At 56.6% G+C, this 16,776-nt stretch overlaps 1 long non-coding RNA gene across 1 annotated transcript; it reads left to right on the top strand.

Annotated features, from left to right (window-relative positions):
• Positions 1 to 5,767: 5,767 nt before the first annotated feature.
• On the top strand, positions 5,768 to 9,948 carry LOC142077090 (uncharacterized). The gene is made up of 6 exons (XR_012671545.1): positions 5,768 to 5,996; positions 6,856 to 6,979; positions 7,837 to 7,900; positions 8,285 to 8,458; positions 8,564 to 8,681; positions 9,500 to 9,948. It is a non-coding gene; the product is annotated as an uncharacterized LOC142077090 (long non-coding RNA).
• The last annotated feature ends 6,828 nt before the right edge of the window (positions 9,949 to 16,776 follow it).

The raw sequence follows: 16,776 nt of genomic DNA, 5'->3' as shown, positions 1-16,776 counted from the left end.
GCCAGCTGGGCTGGCTGTCCTGGCTGTGTTCCCTCCCACCTTGTGTACCTAGCTCAGTCAGTAGGCACGGGAGCTGTCCTTGGACTAGGAGGGCACTTAGCAACAACTGAAAACATCAGGGTGTTATCAACGTTCTCCTCCTACTAAATCCAAAACACAGCACTAGGAAGAAATTTAACCCTATCCCAGCCGAAACCAGGACACCCGTTTGCCTGGCACCCTCCTTTAGCTCGACTGCTACCCTCTCCCTTGTCCTGACCGAATTCCGCTGCTGCCTTCGGTGCTGTTTTTTTTAACGTGCTGAAATATCCGTTGGGATTTTTGTTTTTCAGATGCCTCGCTGTAAGCGTCCCGTGGTGCTCAGGAGAGACCCCCGGCCCGGGTTTGCCTGCCGGTCGTTGGGCGTGCTGAGGGTAAGGGGCCGGCTGCCAGCCTGCGGGACGGGGGCTAAGGGGGGGCTGCAAGCGTTTGGGGGGGCTGCCCCTCCTTTATCTTTCTAGCGGAGCCCCCCTTTTTGGCGGGGGTGCGTGCGTACATACGCCAACGGCATTATTGACGTAACGAGCCGCCGGTTGGGGCCGTTTCCCTCCTGTTGTGCCTTTTTGGGGGCTGAATAAAAAGGGGGGTTTGGGGGCCTGGAGGGGTGATGATGTCATTTGGGGCATCCCAACATCACCGGCGGGCTGATGATGCCGTGGAGGAGCAGGTGAGTGGGGAAGGGGGGGTCGTCCCCCCCCCCCAAAAAGGGGGTCACAGCCCAAAAATGCCTGATAATTCCTGGGGGGGTTCAAAAGTTTTTAAAAAACTGTAAATCTATCTGTGAGGCCTCGAAATAGAGAAAAATCTCTCCTTGTTCTATATATGGAAAAATAATATTCCTTTATACGTATACAAGGATTTCAAAATAGGAACCTATACCTGCCCTATTATATAAAGGATTTTAGAGCAGAAAAAAATTCGGAAGACGTATATAGGGTTTTAAAATACAAAAAGAACTCACGTCTATATAAATTAAAAAAGAAAGCACTTCCAAATGCAAAAGGGATGATATATTTTATGTATGAAGGAATTGAAAATAGAAAAAAGTCTGAATAGATACCGCTGTCTACACTCACTACGTGTTATGTAGAGAGCCTAAATAGGCGTTGTATGTAATCTAAGAGATGATCTATAAGTGTAAATAGGTATCTAAGTCTAAAATCTAAGTCTATAAAGAGATAAGTGTAAATATATGTAAGTTTAAATAGAGAAGTCTATAAAGACATTTAAGTGTCAAAATATGTAAGTCGACAGATATCTAGTCTGAGCAGGTATTATATATAATGAGTGGGAAATAGGGAAACACCTCTCTATTGAAGATACAAAAGCGCTTTCAAAAGCTGCCTCTTCCCTGTTCTCCTTTTCCACCTTTTCCCATCCTGATTGGGGGCCAGTTCCCCCAACAGGGACTTTCCCCTGCAGGGCCGTGCACACAGAGCGGGACCTGCTGCCACGGCATAAAAACACCACAAAACCCCTAATTCGGGGCCTGCAAGGGGTGGGGAAAAAAAACCCCCGCATTTTTTGGGGAAAAATACCCAACTTGGAGCTCCCGGGAAAGCCAAATCCACCAGCATTTGGGCAGCCGGAAAGCAAAAAAACCCCCATTTTCATGCACAAAACGAAAAAGCAAAAATCGCCAATTTTTGTTGTGAAAAAGCGTTGAAAAACCTCCAAGTGGAATATTTTGGAAAAGGAAAAAACCCCAGTTTTGATATTATAGAAAAGCAAAAACCCCCCCGATTTGGGGAAGCTTTGGGGTGAAACACCAGCCATTTGAGGGGCCCGGACCCCTGGGGTGCTGCCTGCCCCGCCAACCTGCCCGTTGCCCCCCGCCCAAACTCTGGCACCCCCCTCCCGCTCCCCCGCCCCCCGCTCCCACCCCGCTCGCCCTCCTCCTGCGTTTTGGGTTTGTGCTGAAAACGGCGTCGGTGACGCGGGGCTGCGTGAGTTCCCGCTGCGCAGCGCTTGCACGGCGCCGGGGGCTGTGCTGCTCCTCGCCCCGCCCTGCCGGCGAGCGGGCTGGGGGTGCGCGAGGGCCTGGGAGGGGGCACCGCTGGGAGAGCTGACCCCGGCGGACCCAGGGGATGTTCCAGACACTATGACGTCAGGAAATAAAACTCGGGGGGGCGGTTGGCGGGGGGGCCGCTGCTGGGCTGCGGCTGGCTGGGCATCGGGCGGTTGGCGGCGAGCCCTTGTTTTCGTTTGTACCGCTTGTCTGTCTGGGGTTTTTCTCTCTGTTGTTTGGGGTTTTTTCCCCCCCCCCCTTTCCCTTACAAGTGGAGTTTTTTCACTTTTGCCCTTCCAATTCTCTCCCCCCTCCCGCTGAGGGGGCAGCGAGTGAGCGGTTGTGTGGTGCTGAGTTGCGGGCTGGGATTCGACCACGGCACAAGGTGAGTGGCAAGCCCTGCCTGGCTAAACGCTTTAGGCTGCCCGCGTTATTCCTGCCATCTTGCGAGGCCCTCCTTGTTCTTTCCTGCTGCTTTCAAGTGCCTTGTGCTCCAGCAGCAGGCTGGGAAGGAGGGTTGTGGCAGGAGCGGCGGCTCCCCGTGACTCCTTCTCGGGCTGTGAGCTTCGCCCCGCGTGTGGGCTGCCGAGGATCGTGGGCTCTGCAGGGGCCACAGGCAGCCCGCAGAGCTTGAGGCCGAGCCGTTCCTTTCCCCCTGTGAGCATCTGGGGAGGGGGACTGGGGGGGGCTGCGGACCCCCGAGGGGGCCGAGGAGTGGGGCTGTGCATCCCGGGGGGGCCGGGGGGGGCTGCGAGCCCTAGGGGGTCGGGGAGAGGGGCTGGAGGACTTCCGGACCATAGAGCCCAGCCCAGTCCAGACCAGAGAGTATAGCTGGAGGACTCCCGGACCATAGAGATGGCGGACTGCCGGGCCAGAGAGTACACCTGGAGGACTTCCGGACCATAGAGACGGAGGTCCAGACGCATAGAATGTAGCTGGGGGACTTCCGCACCATAGAGGAAAATGTGCGGCCTAGAGAGTACAGCTGGAGGACTGCCGGACCATCGAGACGGTCGTCCGGACCGGAGAGTGCACGTGGGGAACTTCCGGACCATAGAGAGCAGAGTCCGGCCTAGAGAGTACCCCCTGGAGGACTGCCGGACCATAGAGAGCAGAGTCCGGCCTAGAGAGTACCCCCTGGAGGACTGCCGGACCATAGAGAGCAGAGTCCGGCCTAGAGAGTACCCCCTGGAGGACTGCCGGACCATAGAGAGCAGAGTCCGGCCTAGAGAGTACCCCCTGGAGGACTGCCGGACCATAGAGAGCAGAGTCCGGCCTAGAGAGTACCCCCTGGAGGACTGCCGGACCATAGAGAGCAAAGTCCGGCCTAGAGAGTACCCCCGGAGGACTCCCGGACCATAGAGACGGGAGCTGGACCAGAGAGTACCCCCGGAGGACTGCCGGACCATAGAGACGGGAGCTGGACCAGAGAGTATCCCCGGAGGGCTGCCGGACCATAGAGAGCAAAGTCCGGCCTAGAGAGTACCCCCGGAGGACTGCCGGACCATAGAGAGCAAAGTCCGGCCTAGAGAGTACCCCCTGGAGGACTGCCGGACCATAGAGAGCAAAGTCCGGCCTAGAGAGTACCCCCTGGAGGACTGCCGGACCATAGAGAGCAAAGTCCGGCCTAGAGAGTACCCCTGGAGGACTGCCGGACCATAGAGAGCAAAGTCCGGCCTAGAGAGTACCCCCGGAGGACTGCCGGACCATAGAGAGCAAAGTCCGGCCTAGAGAGTACTCCTGGAGGACTGCCGGACCATAGAGACGGACGTCCAGACCAGAGAGTACACCTGGAGGACTCCCGGACCATCGAGATCGCGGTCCCCCAAGGAGCTGGGGAGTGGGGCTGTGGGTCCTGGCGGGACTTGAGAGTGGGGCTCCCAGGGGGCTGGAAAATGGTGTGGTCGGGTGCTGTGAACTCCGGGGGTCCTGGGGCTGGGAAGTGCTTGCAAACGCTGGGGAGGGGCTGCGAGCCGTGCGCATGCGCGGTCCCCGGGGCGCCGTGCGCATGCGCGGTCCCCGGGGCGCCGTGCGCATGCGCGGTCCCCGGGGCGCCGTGCGCATGCGCGGTCCCCGGGTGGGGACTACAACTCCCGGCGTGCCTCGCGCGGGCGGTCCGGTGGAGCCGCGCGCTGATTGGTTGCGGACGGTATTCCAACGGGCCGCGCGGCGGGCTCTGCACCGAGGCGGCGGCGCAGCGTGAGTGTGAGGGGCCGCGGGCCCGGGGAGCCGGGCTGTGGCGGGGGGGGGGGCGGTTCTGCAGGCTCCGGGGACAGGGTCTGGGGGGGCTCCAGGCGGGGGAGGGGCTGTGAGCATCTGGGGAGTGGGGAGTTGGGGGGGGGGCTGCGTGCCCTAGAGGGGCCGCGCAGTGGGCCGGGGCGGGGGGGGCCGGCCGGCGGGGGGGGGGGGGGGGGGGGGGGGGGCGCTTTGTGCAAACAGATCCTCCCTGCGAGTCCCCACTGTCGCCCCGTGGGGCCGGGGACCCCCCAGCCCTCCCTGCAGGCAGACTGGGGGCTTCGCGGGCCGAGTCGAGGGAGGAGCTGCTGGAGAGAGGGCTTAGAAATGGCCTTCTGCCCCCGAAACTCCTGCAGCATTTGAAGGGGAGGGACAGGTCCACCCCAGGGCCCCAAGGGGAGGACCTCGGAGCAGGGACCTGGGGTTGTTCCAGGAGCAAAAGCTGGTCCCAGCCAGCTCGCCTCTGCTCCCCCGGCACCGGGATCGGACCTTTCAGCCCCGTTTCTGCCCGAAGCATCACGCAAGCGCTTGCCCTCCCCGGGGTCACCTTTGGGACTTGAGAAGAGGCGCAGCAGCTGGGTTTTTGGGCTCAGAAATGGGCGCTAAGTGAGCTGGTTTGGGGGCCTAAAGCAGAAGCCGGTTTGGCCGTTTGTGCGGGGGGGTGGGAGGGCATTGGGGGCTGCAGGGGAAAGCAGGGGGTGGGCAGGGTGCGTGGACCCTCTCGGGGGGGGGGGGGGGGGGGGGGGCGGGTCTGGTCCTGCTGCACCCCGAAGTGCGGGAGGCCGGCATGCACCAGGCCCAACTCAACGTCTGCGGTGGTCTCTGGGGGGAAGAGGCGGTCTCTGCTTTTCAGACCCCGCACGCCCTCTTCGAGTCCAGCTCTTGCTTGTCGACTGCTTAGAATAGTTATTAACTAATTAGTCGTACAAACTCATTAATGCTTATACAATGTCCAACTATGATATTTAATCCTAATAGTCGAGTTTTGACGGCGGTTGGTTTACGACCTTGTCAAAAGCCCAGGCTGTTGCAAATAGCTGGAGCTTGTAAGGAGAAGGAGCTGAAATCAACGGTGCAGAGCTGGAGCTTCGATTAGCCAGAACCGTAGCAAGCAGGAGCTGGAACGAGACGAGGTGTCCGCTGTCTGGGGCATGCCTTAGCCAGAGGCAAAATTACCAGCAGCTGTAACGAGCGGGAGCTGCGATTCGCTGCAGTATCTGTTTGCCGGAGCATCCGTCGGCCAGACTGCACTCCCAGCACGGCTGAAGAGCCGCCAGGCGCAGGCAGGGCTGTCCCCGGCAAGGCGCTCCGAGCGGCAGGGAGGCGAGTTGTCCTTCTGCCAGCGGGGAGCCCGGCCTCTTCTCTCGGGGATTAAATCCACGCCACGCGTGGATCCGCTCTCTTTGCGTGGAGGGTCTCTCCCGGTCCCGTTCCCGAGGGCTGAAGTGAGGTGGGGGTCCCCCGGCTCTCCCCGGGGGGCAGGCGGCAGCACGAGGCGGCGGTGTCTCCCCGGTACCCGGCAAAGGGGAGCGAAACCGGCCGGCTGGAGCTCCGGGGGTGCACAGCCCGGCCCCGCACGGCAGAATCCTTCCCTGGGTTTTCACCGTTGGCTGGGTGTGACAAACAGGTTCATTTTGTGCCTCCTCTTTTCCCAGCGTCACCTTCTGCGTCACGTGAAGAAAATCCTGCGTGGCTGATGCCGCTTGCTGCTCAGGTAATGGCACGTGGGGGGCCGGGGGAGCGGGGAGAAACATTGGCGCGTTCAAGGACGCTGCAGGTGCTCCACGTCAAACCCAGGGAAAAGGCAAATTTGTGCCGGTGCAGAAAAGCTGATGAACAGTTGCCGTTAACAGAGCGCGCGTGCCTCGTTCCCGCATCGGTCCCTGGGTAGTTACGAGCGTTTTCCTTTCAGGGAAAAGAATGAGCTTTCGCCTACGATAAATTAAGAGCTGCCTGTGACCTTCTTTAGGGTCAAGTGTTTCTCTTCTGTTTGTTCGTACTGATTTTACGGGCAGGTTGGAAAGAGCCTTTTATTTTTACTTGCGTAACTCAATTTGTAGTACTACGGGGTGTCAGGAGAGTGAATTTTGGAGCACCCAGGTACTACTAGAAACGTAATGAATGAGACACGATGGAAGCTGATATTTCAACTTGATTTTTACGTGATTTTTTTTTCATTAGAGCGTCGATGGCACGTTGTCCTGTGGCTCAATCCACGTTCTGTTCAGTGGAGTCTTCAATCTAGCACTTTGAAGGACAAAAGTTGGTCCTTCCAAAAAAGGGCTAGTTGTTCATAGGATGGAGGTATAGACTTGGAGAGCCGCTTAAGTACGTGATCAGAATTGAAGCCAAATGCCGCTTCACGTTGCTGCTGTTGGTCTTCACTTTCATTAGTTTTCCCGCTGCTCCGTCATGGTTGGGAGCTCTGAATCATCCTTTTTTTCACTCCCTAACGCATTTTTCTCCCCAAGGAGAGGCTACGTTTAAAAGCTACTTAGTTTCCTCACAAATGCATTGGTCAGTAAAACGGAGTTATGATGCTTGGAACCACACAAATGACACCAGTCTTACAGATCTGGACTATTTCTGAACACGTGTTCATCGCGTGCAGATGTCATCGGGATACGGATCATCTGCACTTTGTGCTCTGTCGAGACGATCAGCTGAGACAGGGACGAGCTCCAAAAGAAAAGAAAGGTACAACGTCAAAGTTTTGTTTTGTTGTTGGTTTTTGTGTTTGTGTGTTTTGGGGTTTTTTTTGTTTGGTTTTTTGTTTGTTTGTTTGTTTGTTTGTTTTTCCTTAAGAGTGCGACGTTGACTGGTGGCAGCCTGCAGAGCTCTCTTGCTGCCTGACCTCTCCTTTCCTTCTCTGTCACTCCTCTTTCGTGGCTGTCATTTTCACTCGGGTAGTTTTAGAAGAGCGATTTAGTTCCTCGCCTGTGTAAACGCGCTGGTAATAGCTGGAAGGTAAATGCTTGAACCAGTAGCGAATAACTTGGCTACAAGTAGAATTTCTGAAGGAAGAACAACGACAACAGGAAGCAAGTAGCGAGTTACCCCAGATTTGCGTGCGTCAAACACGTCAAAGTCTTACTGCCAAGCGTTGTTTGGCAACGTGCTCCAAATGTTTTAAAACAACTGCGGTTTTCAAAGATCTCGACTGTTTGGAGAAACGGCCTGGAAAAAAGGATTCCTCTTCCGCAGCGAGTTTGCGAGGACGGACGGGTTGCCGTACTCTTTAACAAAAATACTCCACTTGGGACGTATCGGGTGAGGAAATCGCGGCTCTACTTAGGCTTGAGAAAACGTACGTAGGTACCTGTGCCCGTCACCTGCGCGTCTCTAGGAAAGTGAGTTCTAGCGAAACTAAAGCTGCCGATGAGCCAAAAAAAAGGCACGGTTGTCTAAAACGTGCAGAAGTTCTAGTGGCCTGTCTCAACAACTGCACCAAAGACGATGCCAAATACTTTCTCCTCCACTCAGTTGTTCTCTTCACGGCAAAGGAAGCTTTGTGCTAAACGTTGTTTGTTTTTTTTTTCCTTTCCTCTCAGCAGAACGTCAACTGCCGTGAAAGTACGAGACAGATGGAAAGGGTCCGTAGTGGTCTGCAAGTACAAGGTAGGCCTGTGATACGTGTCTGCATTTTTCCTAAGGTGCTTGTAGCACGGACTTTACAGTTAACACGAGGAACGTGGCAGCTCTCCTTCTATGTGATTTTTTAATGTGAAATATTTTAACGCCAATACTAAAAATAAAGGAGGTCTGTTCTGGAGCGTGGTACGCCTATGCAAAGCTTGCTGCCCTCCGTCTGTTTTCTCTTCCTGCAAGCACGGTCTTCTGTTTCTGTGCGCTTGCTATGAAAGGGTGCTGTGAAAATAACGTTGGACTAGAAGAGGAAAGGAACCGTTTGTAAGAGTTGGGATGTTCGGGAGAAACAGGCTTTGTTTTCACGATAAAAGCTTTAGGCTTTTTCAGTCAGTCAGTGTTTAAAATGCCTTACAGGAGCACTCGAACACCTTACTGAGATGCTAGCATCTGTGCTAAAAGCAATCAAGGTCAAAGAAGAGGCGCGGACAACACGGGACAAATCGGTGTCGCTTCGGTGCGTTTTCCAGGCTTTCCCGAGAAGCGGTAGCAGCCTCGTAACTAGCGACAGAGAGTCCTGATGTGGTTTTGGTGAGTTACTGCTTCTATCGCGTCCTTTTTCCTTAACCTGCAGCGCGTAATTTTGACTTTGGTTGGAAAGAGATTTTCCAGAATGGAAATCTTTCTCGTTCAAAGGAGTTGCCTTTTACGAACTTCCCATCAGAATGGATCTTCAGAGATGACGTGCTCGGCAGTAGAAGTCATCCGCAAGGAGACTTTTCGCTCTCTCTCTCTCTGGGGAAAAAAAAAAGGGGTAAGCCGATTTCCTTGCACAGACCCAAGCGCAGCACGTCTTCCGATAGTCGACGTACGGCTGATCTTTGGTTCTCGGGTGTAACGGTCGAGAGATCGTAAAGACGCGTTCCTCCGCACGCTCGGCTACGGCCAACAGCGTTAGCAAACCTGCCGGTCCTTTTTGGTAGCCTGATGTATTGCAGCACTGGGGATTTGATATTCCCCACCGCCTGCCCCCACCCCCCCCACCCCCCCCCAAAAAAAGAGTAAAACCATACGGGAGATCTCTTATCTCACTGATTTTTCTATCGTAAATGAAATTTTAAAAAGAAAGTTAAAATTGTATAACTTCCAAACTGACTTGCGTTGTTTAAACTGCAACTGCCAAATAGCCGTAGCGTATAATTTATTAGGTGTGCTTAAGCAGTTGGGTAGTTGCTCTAAACGTTTCAAAAGAGAGGCAACTGAACGTTACGGGCTTTTTTCCCGATCTTTTGGCAGAGTGCTCTGAAGTCCTTTATTTCTGTCTCGCTTTCGACGGCGCCTTTCCCCGGCAGTTCGGTAGCATCGGTCTCGGCGCCGCTCCTAGTCACGTAACGCACGCAAAACCCCTGGTCAAACGATAGCTGTGTAGTTTGGAGGTAGATAATTTAACGGCATGAATTCACAGCTACGCAATTTCAATTAACGCAAAAGGAAAATGAAATACTTTTACGGTATAAGCCTTCTCATTGTACGTATGCTAAAAAGGTGCGCGTACGTTTACATAAAATGAATTGCTGAGATTTGTTCTTTCTTTTTCATTTTACTCTTCAAAGTTTTACGCTTCACTTTCAGCTTTATCGGCCAAGCGAGCGAGATGCGCAGCAGCAGCAGCAGCAGCGCAAGGGCTGGAGCTGTGGCGGCGGATCCGTGAGCGTAGATGCTGATTACGGCGCGCCCTTGTCCTGCAGCCTCACGGGGTTATCTCCCGGCAGCGGTGCTGTAAGGAAGGGACGGGGCGTTTTCCGACACCAGCGAGAGCGTTTACTTCTCTGCGAAGGACGCGTTCAGAATCGCGTCAATTAGTCCTCACGCGGATTTTAAGCGTTCGAATCGCTCGAGCTTTTAAAGGCCGCGTTGTATTTCGAGCTGACCCGTTGTCGTGGTTTAACCCGGCAGGCAGCCAAATACCACGCAGCCGCTCACTCACTCCCCCCACCCCCAGCGGGACGGGGAGAGAATCGGAAGGGTAAGAGTGAGGAAAAACTCGTGGGTTGAGGTAAAGACAGTTTAATAGAACAGGGAAAAAAAGGGAAAATAATGATGATAATGATAAAATATACAAAATGAGTGATGCACAATGCAGTTGCTCACCACCCGCGCTGACCGATAACCAAGTAGTGATCGGTACTTCCTGGATCACGCCTACCCTTCATATACTGAGCATGACGTCACATGGTATGGAATACCCCGTTGGCCAGCTGGGCTGGCTGTCCTGGCTGTGTTCCCTCCCACCTTGTGTACCTAGCTCAGTCAGTAGGCACGGGAGCTGTCCTTGGACTAGGAGGGCACTTAGCAACAACTGAAAACATCAGGGTGTTATCAACGTTCTCCTCCTACTAAATCCAAAACACAGCACTAGGAAGAAATTTAACCCTATCCCAGCCGAAACCAGGACACCCGTTTGCCTGGCACCCTCCTTTAGCTCGACTGCTACCCTCTCCCTTGTCCTGACCGAATTCCGCTGCTGCCTTCGGTGCTGTTTTTTTTAACGTGCTGAAATATCCGTTGGGATTTTTGTTTTTCAGATGCCTCGCTGTAAGCGTCCCGTGGTGCTCAGGAGAGACCCCCGGCCCGGGTTTGCCTGCCGGTCGTTGGGCGTGCTGAGGGTAAGGGGCCGGCTGCCAGCCTGCGGGACGGGGGCTAAGGGGGGGCTGCAAGCGTTTGGGGGGGCTGCCCCTCCTTTATCTTTCTAGCGGAGCCCCCCTTTTTGGCGGGGGTGCGTGCGTACATACGCCAACGGCATTATTGACGTAACGAGCCGCCGGTTGGGGCCGTTTCCCTCCTGTTGTGCCTTTTTGGGGGCTGAATAAAAAGGGGGGTTTGGGGGCCTGGAGGGGTGATGATGTCATTTGGGGCACCCCAACATCACCGGCGGGCTGATGATGCCGTGGAGGAGCAGGTGAGTGGGGAAGGGGGGGTCGTCCCCCCCCCCCAAAAAGGGGGTCACAGCCCAAAAATGCCTGATAATTCCTGGGGGGGTTCAAAAGTTTTTAAAAAACTGTAAATCTATCTGTGAGGCCTCGAAATAGAGAAAAATCTCTCCTTGTTCTATATATGGAAAAATAATATTCCTTTATACGTATACAAGGATTTCAAAATAGGAACCTATACCTGCCCTATTATATAAAGGATTTTAGAGCAGAAAAAAATTCGGAAGACGTATATAGGGTTTTAAAATACAAAAAGAACTCACGTCTATATAAATTAAAAAAGAAAGCACTTCCAAATGCAAAAGGGATGATATATTTTATGTATGAAGGAATTGAAAATAGAAAAAAGTCTGAATAGATACCGCTGTCTACACTCACTACGTGTTATGTAGAGAGCCTAAATAGGCATTGTATGTAATCTAAGAGATGATCTATAAGTGTAAATAGGTATCTAAGTCTAAAATCTAAGTCTATAAAGAGATAAGTGTAAATATATGTAAGTTTAAATAGAGAAGTCTATAAAGACATTTAAGTGTCAAAATATGTAAGTCGACAGATATCTAGTCTGAGCAGGTATTATATATAATGAGTGGGAAATAGGGAAACACCTCTCTATTGAAGATACAAAAGCGCTTTCAAAAGCTGCCTCTTCCCTGTTCTCCTTTTCCACCTTTTCCCATCCTGATTGGGGGCCAGTTCCCCCAACAGGGACTTTCCCCTGCAGGGCCGTGCACACAGAGCGGGACCTGCTGCCACGGCATAAAAACACCACAAAACCCCTAATTCGGGGCCTGCAAGGGGTGGGGAAAAAAAAACCCCGCATTTTTTGGGGAAAAATACCCAACTTGGAGCTCCCGGGAAAGCCAAATCCACCAGGATTTGGGCAGCCGGAAAGCAAAAAAACCCCCATTTTCATGCACAAAACGAAAAAGCAAAAATCGCCAATTTTTGTTGTGAAAAAGCGTTGAAAAACCTCCAAGTGGAATATTTTGGAAAAGGAAAAAACCCCAGTTTTGATATTATAGAAAAGCAAAAAACCCCCCGATTTGGGGAAGCTTTGGGGTGAAACAGCAGCCATTTGAGGGGCCCGGACCCCTGGGGTGCTGCCTGCCCCGCCAACCTGCCCGTTGCCCCCCGCCCAAACTCTGGCACCCCCCTCCCGCTCCCCCGCCCCCCGCTCCCACCCCGCTCGCCCTCCTCCTGCGTTTTGGGTTTGTGCTGAAAACGGCGTCGGTGACGCAGGGCTGCGTGAGTTCCCGCTGCGCAGCGCTTGCACGGCGCCGGGGGCTGTGCTGCTCCTCGCCCCGCCCTGCCGGCGAGCGGGCTGGGGGTGCGCGAGGGCCTGGGAGGGGGCACCGCTGGGAGAGCTGACCCCGGCGGACCCAGGGGATGTTCCAGACACTATGACGTCAGGAAATAAAACTCGGGGGGCGGTTGGCGGGGGGGCCGCTGCTGGGCTGCGGCTGGCTGGGCATCGGGCGGTTGGCGGCGAGCCCTTGTTTTCGTTTGTACCGCTTGTCTGTCTGGGGTTTTTCTCTCTGTTGTTTGGGGTTTTTTCCCCCCCCCCCTTTCCCTTACAAGTGGAGTTTTTTCACTTTTGCCCTTCCAATTCTCTCCCCCCTCCCGCTGAGGGGGCAGCGAGTGAGCGGTTGTGTGGTGCTGAGTTGCGGGCTGGGATTCGACCACGGCACAAGGTGAGTGGCAAGCCCTGCCTGGCTAAACGCTTTAGGCTGCCCGCGTTATTCCTGCCATCTTGCGAGGCCCTCCTTGTTCTTTCCTGCTGCTTTCAAGTGCCTTGTGCTCCAGCAGCAGGCTGGGAAGGAGGGTTGTGGCAGGAGCGGCGGCTCCCCGTGACTCCTTCTCGGGCTGTGAGCTTCGCCCCGCGTGTGGGCTGCCGAGGATCGTGGGCTCTGCAGGGGCCACAGGCAGCCCGCAGAGCTTGAGGCCGAGCCGTTCCTTTCCCCCTGTGAGCATCTGGGGAGGGGGACTGGGGGGGCTGCGGACCCCCGAGGGGGCCGAGGAGTGGGGCTGTGCATCCCGGGGGGGCCGGGGGGGGCTGCGAGCCCTAGGGGGTCGGGGAGAGGGGCTGGAGGACTTCCGGACCATAGAGCCCAGCCCAGTCCAGACCAGAGAGTATAGCTGGAGGACTCCCGGACCATAGAGATGGCGGACTGCCGGGCCAGAGAGTACACCTGGAGGACTTCCGGACCATAGAGACGGAGGTCCAGACGCATAGAATGTAGCTGGGGGACTTCCGCACCATAGAGGAAAATGTGCGGCCTAGAGAGTACAGCTGGAGGACTGCCGGACCATCGAGACGGTCGTCCGGACCGGAGAGTGCACGTGGGGAACTTCCGGACCATAGAGAGCAGAGTCCGGCCTAGAGAGTACCCCCTGGAGGACTGCCGGACCATAGAGAGCAGAGTCCGGCCTAGAGAGTACCCCCTGGAGGACTGCCGGACCATAGAGAGCAGAGTCCGGCCTAGAGAGTACCCCCTGGAGGACTGCCGGACCATAGAGAGCAGAGTCCGGCCTAGAGAGTACCCCCTGGAGGACTGCCGGACCATAGAGAGCAAAGTCCGGCCTAGAGAGTACCCCTGGAGGACTGCCGGACCATAGAGAGCAGAGTCCGGCCTAGAGAGTACCCCCGGAGGACTGCCGGACCATAGAGAGCAAAGTCCGGCCTAGAGAGTACCCCCTGGAGGACTGCCGGACCATAGAGAGCAAAGTCCGGCCTAGAGAGTACCCCTGGAGGACTGCCGGACCATAGAGAGCAAAGTCCGGCCTAGAGAGTACCCCCGGAGGACTGCCGGACCATAGAGAGCAAAGTCCGGCCTAGAGAGTACTCCTGGAGGACTGCCGGACCATAGAGACGGACGTCCAGACCAGAGAGTACACCTGGAGGACTCCCGGACCATCGAGATCGCGGTCCCCCAAGGAGCTGGGGAGTGGGGCTGTGGGTCCTGGCGGGACTTGAGAGTGGGGCTCCCAGGGGGCTGGAAAATGGTGTGGTCGGGTGCTGTGAACTCCGGGGGTCCTGGGGCTGGGAAGTGCTTGCAAACGCTGGGGAGGGGCTGCGAGCCGTGCGCATGCGCGGTCCCCGGGGCGCCGTGCGCATGCGCGGTCCCCGGGGCGCCGTGCGCATGCGCGGTCCCCGGGGCGCCGTGCGCATGCGCGGTCCCCGGGGCGCCGTGCGCATGCGCGGTCCCCGGGGCGCCGTGCGCATGCGCGGTCCCCGGGGCGCCGTGCGCATGCGCGGTCCCCGGGGCGCCGTGCGCATGCGCGGTCCCCGGGGCGCCGTGCGCATGCGCGGTCCCCGGGGCGCCGTGCGCATGCGCGGTCCCCGGGTGGGGACTACAACTCCCGGCGTGCCTCGCGCGGGCGGTCCGGTGGAGCCGCGCGCTGATTGGTTGCGGACGGTATTCCAACGGGCCGCGCGGCGGGCTCTGCACCGAGGCGGCGGCGCAGCGTGAGTGTGAGGGGCCGCGGGCCCGGGGAGCCGGGCTGTGGCGGGGGGGGGGGCGGTTCTGCAGGCTCCGGGGACAGGGTCTGGGGGGGCTCCAGGCGGGGGAGGGGCTGTGAGCATCTGGGGAGTGGGGAGTTGGGGGGGGGGCTGCGTGCCCTAGAGGGGCCGCGCAGTGGGCCGGGGCGGGGGGGGCCGGCCGGCGGGGGGGGGGGGGGGGGGCGGGGCGCTTTGTGCAAACAGATCCTCCCTGCGAGTCCCCACTGTCGCCCCGTGGGGCCGGGGACCCCCCAGCCCTCCCTGCAGGCAGACTGGGGGCTTCGCGGGCCGAGTCGAGGGAGGAGCTGCTGGAGAGAGGGCTTAGAAACGGCCTTCTGCCCCCGAAACTCCTGCAGCATTTGAAGGGGAGGGACAGGTCCACCCCAGGGCCCCAAGGGGAGGACCTCGGAGCAGGGACCTGGGGTTGTTCCAGGAGCAAAAGCTGGTCCCAGCCAGCTCGCCTCTGCTCCCCCGGCACCGGGATCGGACCTTTCAGCCCCGTTTCTGCCCGAAGCATCACGCAAGCGCTTGCCCTCCCCGGGGTCACCTTTGGGACTTGAGAAGAGGCGCAGCAGCTGGGTTTTTGGGCTCAGAAATGGGCGCTAAGTGAGCTGGTTTGGGGGCCTAAAGCAGAAGCCGGTTTGGCCGTTTGTGCGGGGGGGTGGGAGGGCATTGGGGGCTGCAGGGGAAAGCAGGGGGTGGGCAGGGTGCGTGGACCCTCTCGGGGGGGGGGGGGGGGGGGGGCGGGTCTGGTCCTGCTGCACCCCGAAGTGCGGGAGGCCGGCATGCACCAGGCCCAACTCAACGTCTGCGGTGGTCTCTGGGGGGAAGAGGCGGTCTCTGCTTTTCAGACCCCGCACGCCCTCTTCGAGTCCAGCTCTTGCTTGTCGACTGCTTAGAATAGTTATTAACTAATTAGTCGTACAAACTCATTAATGCTTATACAATGTCCAACTATGATATTTAATCCTAATAGTCGAGTTTTGACGGCGGTTGGTTTACGACCTTGTCAAAAGCCCAGGCTGTTGCAAATAGCTGGAGCTTGTAAGGAGAAGGAGCTGAAATCAACGGTGCAGAGCTGGAGCTTCGATTAGCCAGAACCGTAGCAAGCAGGAGCTGGAACGAGACGAGGTGTCCGCTGTCTGGGGCATGCCTTAGCCAGAGGCAAAATTACCAGCAGCTGTAACGAGCGGGAGCTGCGATTCGCTGCAGTATCTGTTTGCCGGAGCATCCGTCGGCCAGACTGCACTCCCAGCACGGCTGAAGAGCAGCCAGGCGCAGGCAGGGCTGTCCCCGGCAAGGCGCTCCGAGCGGCAGGGAGGCGAGTTGTCCTTCTGCCAGCGGGGAGCCCGGCCTCTTCTCTCGGGGATTAAATCCACGCCACGCGTGGATCCGCTCTCTTTGCGTGGAGGGTCTCTCCCGGTCCCGTTCCCGAGGGCTGAAGTGAGGTGGGGGTCCCCCGGCTCTCCCCGGGGGGCAGGCGGCAGCACGAGGCGGCGGTGTCTCCCCGGTACCCGGCAAAGGGGAGCGAAACCGGCCGGCTGGAGCTCCGGGGGTGCACAGCCCGGCCCCGCACGGCAGAATCCTTCCCTGGGTTTTCACCGTTGGCTGGGTGTGACAAACAGGTTCATTTTGTGCCTCCTCTTTTCCCAGCGTCACCTTCTGCGTCACGTGAAGAAAATCCTGCGTGGCTGATGCCGCTTGCTGCTCAGGTAATGGCACGTGGGGGGCCGGGGGAGCGGGGAGAAACATTGGCGCGTTCAAGGACGCTGCAGGTGCTCCACGTCAAACCCAGGGAAAAGGCAAATTTGTGCCGGTGCAGAAAAGCTGATGAACAGTTGCCGTTAACAGAGCGCGCGTGCCTCGTTCCCGCATCGGTCCCTGGGTAGTTACGAGCGTTTTCCTTTCAGGGAAAAGAATGAGCTTTCGCCTACGATAAATTAAGAGCTGCCTGTGACCTTCTTTAGGGTCAAGTGTTTCTCTTCTGTTTGTTCGTACTGATTTTACGGGCAGGTTGGAAAGAGCCTTTTATTTTTACCTGCGTAACTCAATTTGTAGTACTACGGGGTGTCAGGAGAGTGAATTTTGGAGCACCCAGGTACTACTAGAAACGTAATGAATGAGACACGATGGAAGCTGATATTTCAACTTGATTTTTACGTGATTTTTTTTTCATTAGAGCGTCGATGGCACGTTGTCCTGTGGCTCAATCCACGTTCTGTTCAGTGGAGTCTTCAATCTAGCACTTTGAAGGACAAAAGTTGGTCCTTCCAAAAAAGGGCTAGTCGTTCATAGGATGGAGGTATAGACTTGGAGAGCCGCTTAAGTACGTGATCAGAATTGAAGCCAAATGCCGCTTCACGTTGCTGCTGTTGGTCTTCACTTTCATTAGTTTTCCCGCTGCTCCGTCATGGTTG

The sequence above is a fragment of the Calonectris borealis genome, unplaced genomic scaffold, assembly GCF_964195595.1.
Source record: "Calonectris borealis unplaced genomic scaffold, bCalBor7.hap1.2 HAP1_SCAFFOLD_151, whole genome shotgun sequence".
NCBI classification, from domain to species: domain Eukaryota; kingdom Metazoa; phylum Chordata; class Aves; order Procellariiformes; family Procellariidae; genus Calonectris; species Calonectris borealis.
This window is presented reverse-complemented; position numbering and strand designations above follow the sequence as displayed.